At 42.3% G+C, this 8,131-nt stretch overlaps 1 pseudogene; it reads right to left on the bottom strand.

The window, feature by feature from the left end:
* Positions 1–2,096: 2,096 nt before the first annotated feature.
* On the bottom strand, positions 2,097–2,817 carry LOC147849906 (large ribosomal subunit protein eL6 pseudogene; annotated as a pseudogene).
* Positions 2,818–8,131: the final 5,314 nt, after the last annotated feature.

Genomic DNA, 8,131 nt, shown 5'->3' with positions numbered 1-8,131 from the left:
TATGTTAGTTCACGAACCACCGTATTGAGAAAGTGGCTCCCGTGATCGCTGATAAGCTCAATCGGACAACCGAACTGACACCAGATGTGTTTGTAAAGGAATCTCGCCGTGACAGCCGCCGTATTCTCCCATAGTGCCTTTGCTTCTACCCACTTGGTGCAATAATCCGTGGCCACCAATATGTATTTATTGCCCGTACGGGCCATCGCCGGTGTGAAGGGGCCTACAAAATCCAATCCCCACTTTTGGAAGGGATCTAACAATAATACGGGCTGGTGTGGCATTCTTGCGCCCTCCGTGGGTTGGCCCATCCGTTGACACAAATCACACTTTTTGCAATAATCGTATGCATCCTTTTGTGTAGTTGGCCACCATAGGCTTGCTTGCCATATTTTCCAGACCGTAACCTTGCCCGCGTAATGTCCGCCTGCCGTACCGCAGTGAGCCTCACGTAAGACTGCTTCTTTCTCATCCTGACGTACACTGCGTCGCCAAATGCCATCACTGCCTTTGTGATATAAGATTCCTTCTACCAGGCAGAAGTTACGGCTCCGGATGGGTAATCGTTTCTTCTCGTCCGTGCGTAATTGCGGTGGGGGCAGTCCCGTAGTAAATAAGTAGGTCATTTCTATGAGCCACCGGTCCGGAAAGGTCTTTTCTGTTCTTTCTATTAGTGCTGCTACCCGTAGAATGTCTACATCCGGAAAGTCATCGTTGTTCTTCTGCGCCGTTTCTCCATTATCGAGTTTGCTCAAAAAATCTACCACTACGTGTTGCGTACCCGGGCGGTGCTAAATTACAAAATCGAATTCTTGAAGCAGCAGCATCCATCTCGCCAATTTCCTCGTCAGCGCTTGTTTCTCCACCAAATACAGTAGTGCCGAATGATCCACGTGAAACGTGAATTTCCACCCTAACAGATAATGCCGGAATTGATTGATGCAATAGATCATCCACAACGCCTCACATTCTGTCGTGGAATAGTTACGCTCCGATGCCTCCCCATATATTCTTACGGGTAACACATGGCACGCCTGTGGGACAGTGCATTGCACGGTGAACCCACTCGGCATGGCAATTCTTCTCGACCGGAACTCCATCGGTCGTCTCAATGGTCGGAAATCCCTCGACCGGATCACTGCTCTACGATTGATAACTTCGATCGGAGCTTTGCTTGACTCGAACCTTCTCGTTCAGTCAGCACAAGTCGCGATTGGATCATACACCAATCGGCTAGTACAATGTGGCATGGGTCGTGAAATCGTGTTGTGCATTTGTGTATTCTTTCTTTCATCATGTGAAGTGAGTTTTATATTTTTTACCCTTTGGTCTTAAAAATTTTTTACCCTCAAATTTTTTTGAAATTTTGTTTTTGGCCCTTGTGTTTTCGAAATTTCGCATTCTGCCCTCCAAAATTTGAAATCTCATGTCATGCCCTTGAGCTTTTGAAATTTCATCTTCTCTGCCCTTATGTTTTTTTTTTTTGAATGCCCCTCTCTTCTTGCTTCCATTCATCTTCTCGCCTTTCACTTCTAGCGGATTGCGGCGGCGGCGACAACAATAGCAGCAACGACGACGACATTGATTGCGGCGGCGGCACTCGTGGAGGTGGAAATGATTGCAGTGGCAACGGCGGCGACAATTACGGCGATGGCAGTGATGACGGCGACAGTGGCAACGATTGTGGTGGCGGCGACAATGGCAACGGTGGTGCTGATCTCTTTGATTTTGTTGGAATCGCCATTCATCATCTTTACTAGTTGTAGTGCCATAGTTGTTACAAGTAGGCCACACAATTCTAGAGAAGTTACATACAAAACACAAGCCCTGGCAGAATCATCTTTTGCTACCGGAGCATTGAAGAGAGTCGCGATACTCCGAGAGACAATCTATGTTAACTTAATAAGTGGCGAGAAAATGTAGAGCGTTCTTGTAGCTCAGTCGCCTCTCTGCTACACTCCTTATAATGATCTGTAGGAATGGATCAGAAACCCTCAGGTCAATCGAAGGATCAGCGCAAGAAGAAGCAACGTCAACATCTAAAGATTTTGAGATGTTGTGAGAGGCCCATCCTAAGAGAAGTATCCGATGAGATCTCAGATGGAGATGGTGATGGTGTGGATGATAATGATGATGAAGAGGGCCCCATAACCTGCATTAAAGCTTTGCCTTTCCATCCATGGATCTATCTTCTGCTTACATCCTCCGTCTTGTTCTTCTAATCCTTCTCGTTGAGATTCTGATTCTTTTTCCTCCTTCTTAGCCTCAAAGAACTCGCTCTCACTTTTCTTCTTCTTCTTCTGAACTTCCTTTTCAAAGTAGTTGTCTGTAATTTTACCCATATCTACTTTTCTTACATCAAGCTTTGTAGAGGTTGCTATTACATATGATTGACTTACTCAAGGTAGAGGTACACCATTTAGCTTGAATGGACTTGTAACCAAAAGCAAACCAGATTCTAGCTGCATAAGGAAAACAACCCTCTTCCCCTTAAAATGTCCAGCAAGCAGATTCAAGACAGTGCCTGGGGTGATGCTTGACCTGAGCTTAGTAGGTTTGAGGACACGTTTATTTCGAAGGGGTTTAGGAACATCATCGGCAGGGTAGAACTTGGGAGGTCTCTTGGATACGAGAGTTTCAAAAGCTTGCTTCTGGTGGGAAGGGAAGGATCCACCATTCTTTGCTTTGATGGCCCACAAACCACACATATGCTAAATGCTGGAGCGTGAATGGTGACCTACTCCTCGAACAACCTCTTTATTTCGAGTACCTTGGAACGTAGGCTTAGCCATGGCTTCGTTCATTCTTCTCTGCTTTGTTCTGTTGCAGAGAGTTGTGAATCTCTGTTCTCTACAACGGAGTCTGCGAACAGTCGGGCAACAGACCTCACATATGCCGAAGCATTTCCTTCCCTTCTCTGCGGAGAACCGTTTCACTTTCCTCTTCTTCGCTCTTCATCTTTTGGAAGTGGACACAAACAGACACATGCACAACACAAACGCAACGCAAATTCACAGAATGAGAGAGATGGATGGACATAGAGATGAAGGTTGGGGTGTCTAGGGTTTTAGGTAGAGAGATTGAGGAGAGAAATTAGTGATGGGGACGAGGAGTGAGGGAGTGACTTCCTCTCAAGGTAGGTCGGCCGTTCGAGCTTGCTTCTGGTGGGAAGGGAAGGATCCACCATTCTTTGCTTTGCTTCGAGTGTTACGGATTAGGAACATGCTCTATGGTCAGTCCTTCGACCTAGACCTCCAAGTGACTGTGTGACACCGAATGGTAGCGTCTGTGCGTAATACTTAGTGGGATACTTCTCGTAACCTAGCAGTGTATAAGGGAGACGACTACAACTGAGATCCTTAGATAGTGGGCTAACGCACACACCGTTACTTACTCCTATGCTCTTAAGACTTACAGACACCCAGTAGATTAACCACAGCTACACACAGATATCAGAGAAGATAGAACTCTATTATGATACGCCTCTTACATTCAAAATTACACGCTACCTCTATCAGAGGTTTTCTGCCCTTTATATACGCAGGATCTTTTAGCCGTTCACGCTTCTCGCGTGAACCGTTACATGCGTTACACTATTCTTCTATTCCATACTACTGCGCTCTTGTCCGTCAGTTACTATTTCGATGGACAACACTAACACCTAGTAAGAACAAACAATAAGAGAAATGGACAGAGGTATGGGAAGCTCGCTTCCAACGGAGAAGCTCGACAGGAGTAACTATGCATCTTGGTCATATAAGATGCACCAATACCTGTTAGGACATGGGTATTGGAGTTATGTTGAATGAGCAAATGATGCAATACCAGATTCGACACACAGGGATTTTCCAGCTTGGGAATAGTCGGCAAGCAGAGTTCTCTACTGCGTCATATCTAGTGTTGGTAATCAGCTATTGAGGCACATCCGGGAGGTCAAGATGCCAAAGGAGGCTTGGGGAAATCTGAAGAAGATTTTCTTGCGAGCACCACAACCAGAAAGCTTCAACTCAGAGAGGTGTTGAGTAATGTCCGACAAAGAGACATGTTTTTGGCTGATTACACCTCGCGGATCAAGGACATCTGCGACTCTCTCGCCTCCATCAACGTTGTCGTGCCTTTCAGCACCGGATGGTTGCGTGAGCCGGGTGGGAATCGCCTGGGTTTTGGACTAGGGGGAGTTTGAGACAAGTTTAGTTATGAATATGAATCAATTATAAGAAAGAGAGATTGAAACTTGTGAATCCCACAAGTATATTGTATTAGATTAATCAATATTAAGATAAGACTATGAATTTAGATTGAAAGATAAAGATATAGATTTTTTGGAAAAAGAAGAAGAACAAGAAGATAAGGATATAGAAACCTCGTGAATCCCACGAGTATAGTTTATTTATTTTATTAATATTTAAAACTCTAATAATAAATTAGAATAGATTGGAAGAGAAAGATATAGAAAACTTGTGAATCCCACAAGCATAGTTTATTTTATTAATCATTATTTTTGAACCCTAATGATTTTTCATCTATAATTTTCTCTCCCCTTCATTACATTGTGCTCCCCATCCTTATATACTGATGAGAGAGTCTTAACAATCCATGCTTTTTCTCTAACTATGGACTCCATGCTTTCTCTATCTATAGACTATATGCTTTCTCTAACATGCTTTTCTAACCTCATGCATTTTTTATCGACTATAGTGTTTATGCAGGCTAGATGTGCATGTGTAGCTTTTTTCTATCATGCGTTTTTCTTTTAAGTAAAGCTTTTTTCTTAGAAAATATGTGTGAAGTAACCTTTTTATGTAGGACATTTTCATTTTAATACGTATGATGTGTTAGTATAATTGTAAGACTTTACATTATTAACATAGAGATACAAGGTTCGAATCTTGCCTTATGCATGTTATATATATTTTAATATTTTGTTCTATTTTTTCATATTTATTGAATTGGTTACTTTATAAGTTTTTCACGTAGTGTACGAAATACACTACGACAATGTGATCGTCAAGGAGGAAGAAATGGTGCAGGTCTGTCTCGTAGGATTGGCACAGAAGTTCAGATCATTCCAGATGGCGATCTACACGAGAGAGAGTACATCGTCATTCTTCAAGTTGCAGTTGATGCTTCTCGTTGAAGAGAACCACACAGGCGTGTCAATGAGCACACACACCGACAACAAAATGTTGTACACGGAGGAGAAACGGCCCTGTGGTCGTAGTGGACGAGGCGGGTCAGCATGCAATGGAGGTGGCCAATAGGAGCAAAACCGAAGGCATAATTGAAATGCCGACAACAATTCTGGATCCTTAGGAAATAGGGGGTGTCAAGGCGGTGCCAAAAACCGGCAAGTAAAGGCCGAAACAGAATGTTGGTACTGTGGCCATAAGTGCCACAGAGAGCGAGTGTTGGAAGAAGCGCTTCAATTCGGACAAATCCAAATCAAGCCGGGGTGACGTCGACAAGCGTCAAAGATCGCACTACGTTGAAGGCTTTGTGAACTAGAAGAGCTTTGTGAGGTCTCATCCTCATCATCACTAGCAACCAATGCATTGTCTTCATCCAATTGCAATCCAAGGTCACCGTGATTATGAGACATACTCCTTGTTCGTCTCTGTGCTGCGTCAACATGCACATATGGGATCTTCTCTTTTATTATCTTGATTGTAGTCTGTCTTAGATGGCTTGTTTTGGTCAAGGAGAAGTCATACATGAGTATGTCGACATTATCAAGTGGTAGAGTAGATGTGCTTGGTGGATTCTTTCTTCTTCTCTTTCTACTTGTGCCTTCAACATCCTTAACCATCTCTAAAGATTACTTCCCAATAAATGCATCTTTGGAAGAGGTATCATACCAATGAACCATAATAGACTTTACTTGATTGCCTTCATCATCCTTAATAATTTCAATGATTTTGGCAATCCAGAAGGGATGGCCCAACTTATCACCCCCAGCTAATGTTGCAACCAACATACCAACTTCTAGCTCATGTAGATTGCCTTGCCACCTCGCCTTTGCAGCATATGATAATCTTGGTCCCACGTAAATATCTCTTTGTTGTGGACGAACTAGATTATTCAATGCAGGATTATCTAGTGCTTGTAAAGGAGTCGTGCTTGGCATTGATGGTCCACCAAGTGCCCATTCAAATTGATTTTGTAGTGGCCAGTACCCTGTAAAGTGGTTATCTAATATTGTACATTGATGATTAAAGAAGACATCCCACCAATCCACATCCTGATCACCAGCGTACTTTTTGGTTCGCTCAATATTTTTCTATTTTTCCTCAAGGCACCACATCCAATATATCTTTCACTCTTCAATTGAACTACCAACAACCAATCTTTTATGGTCGTCATAGGGCATTTGCTCAGCGCCATAGATTATTGCATCTGGGAAATGCAATAAGAGCCTACATCCGTCTTGTGGCTCCCATTGCGAACTAGATGAGTATTGTTTAGCATACAACATGGTCTGGTTGTGACTGACCACACTTTTTTGGATGAGGAAGACGTGGTTAAAACTTATATTATTAAGCGGAGCAAGAACCCTACATTCAGTCCCATCCCCATCCAAACAAAAGCTCTTCAAATCATATACTTCATCTAAATGTTGCACATCTGGCTTGGGGTTATAAGCTTCAACGATCAACCTTGATAGCACAAGAAGTGTGAAGGCATCGCACCTCGCTAATTTCTTGGAGAACCTACTAAACATTTGATCTATGTGATCATGTGTATGACCAACTAGCAAGAAGTTGACCTTAATCTTTTTGAAAATACCCTTGTCTACTAACATGCTTAGGTAACCAAACACAGTTGAGTTCTTGTTTTCTCTCACCGTGTTGTCAAGTTGCACATATAGTACTGGTGGGAGTAAACCTTGCCAACTCTGCAGAACTCTTTGCATGATTGTAACTGTAAGATTAGGGTCGTTGTGGATATATGGATAAGTTAAGAACACTTGAGGCCTTATTGTCTGACAATACAAAAGACATCCTACTAAGTGCATCTGCACTAGGCATTCATCTCCAATATCCTTGGGCAACCTTCGAAAATGTGGCAAACAAGTTTTCTTCTAATCCATCCCATCTATAATCAAGCACATGTATCTTTCTGGCGATTGAAGTGCTTTTTGACGATGGTGCATAGCATTAGATCTTTCCAACGCTTGGCTTTCTCGATGCTCTCTCAATAATGTCTTATATTTTGTTATTTCTTCATCTGTTGTCCCACTCTTTGCCAATATTTTTAAATTCGCGCAGATCGAACAAACACCCATTCGGACCTTGCAGGGTATGACCACATTGTTAAATTTCGATCTCCATAAACAATTAAAATGCGGATATTGTATATAAGGTACACTTTCCAATAACATGTCATCCTTATAGGGTTGGTATACCTCACGACGAGTGAGGTTATCTGAAAAATGTAACCTTCCAGTGGTGGGCATAACATCACATTGCTTCGAGAAATAAATCTCCATCCATCTAACATGTCGCCCAATCAGGCCCTTACATGAAAATTCTGTATTGTTGAAAGGCACCCACCACCCCTTTAGTAATCGATGTTGAATTCTCTGTAGCCTCATGATCCCGATGCTATAAGCAATCTTAAAAGCAACTCGACTACTCTTCGTATTAAGTGAAAGGTGATATTCCACCTACTTAGAACACGACACTGCTATATGGTCCTTAACAAGTTGCATATTGGCAATCAAGAATGTATCTTGTTCGTCGCCATTAAGAGACAAATACTTTTGTCGTAACCCCCGCAAGTTTTCCTTTCCAAATTTTGATAGACAAAGGCTCCCACAACATACCTTGCATATGCCAATTGAAATTTGTCGATCCGAACACAAAAAATTATATCGTTTACACACTTGTCGAGGAACTCTTTGAAAATTTAGAGGCTTATTGACACGGTCTTCGTTAGCATTTGATAAACTAGACTTGACATGAGTTGTATCTACTTTAATATATCTTGTTTTACCTAAGTTTAATGGCTCTATCGAAAAAATTGACGTCAAGCTTTGGTCTTGATCATCGTTGGTCTTAACATGGCACCTTTTATTATTAACATGGCTATATTCCTCGATTGAGAATAAAGAGTTATCAGATAATATAACATG

Source organism: Azolla caroliniana, unplaced genomic scaffold (assembly GCF_043228905.1).
Source record: "Azolla caroliniana isolate FFs.n. ecotype wild unplaced genomic scaffold, voAzoCaro1.0.p SCAF_22, whole genome shotgun sequence".
Taxonomy (NCBI): domain Eukaryota; kingdom Viridiplantae; phylum Streptophyta; class Polypodiopsida; order Salviniales; family Salviniaceae; genus Azolla; species Azolla caroliniana.
Note: the sequence above shows the minus strand (reverse complement) of the source record. Positions and strands in the feature narration are given on the sequence as shown.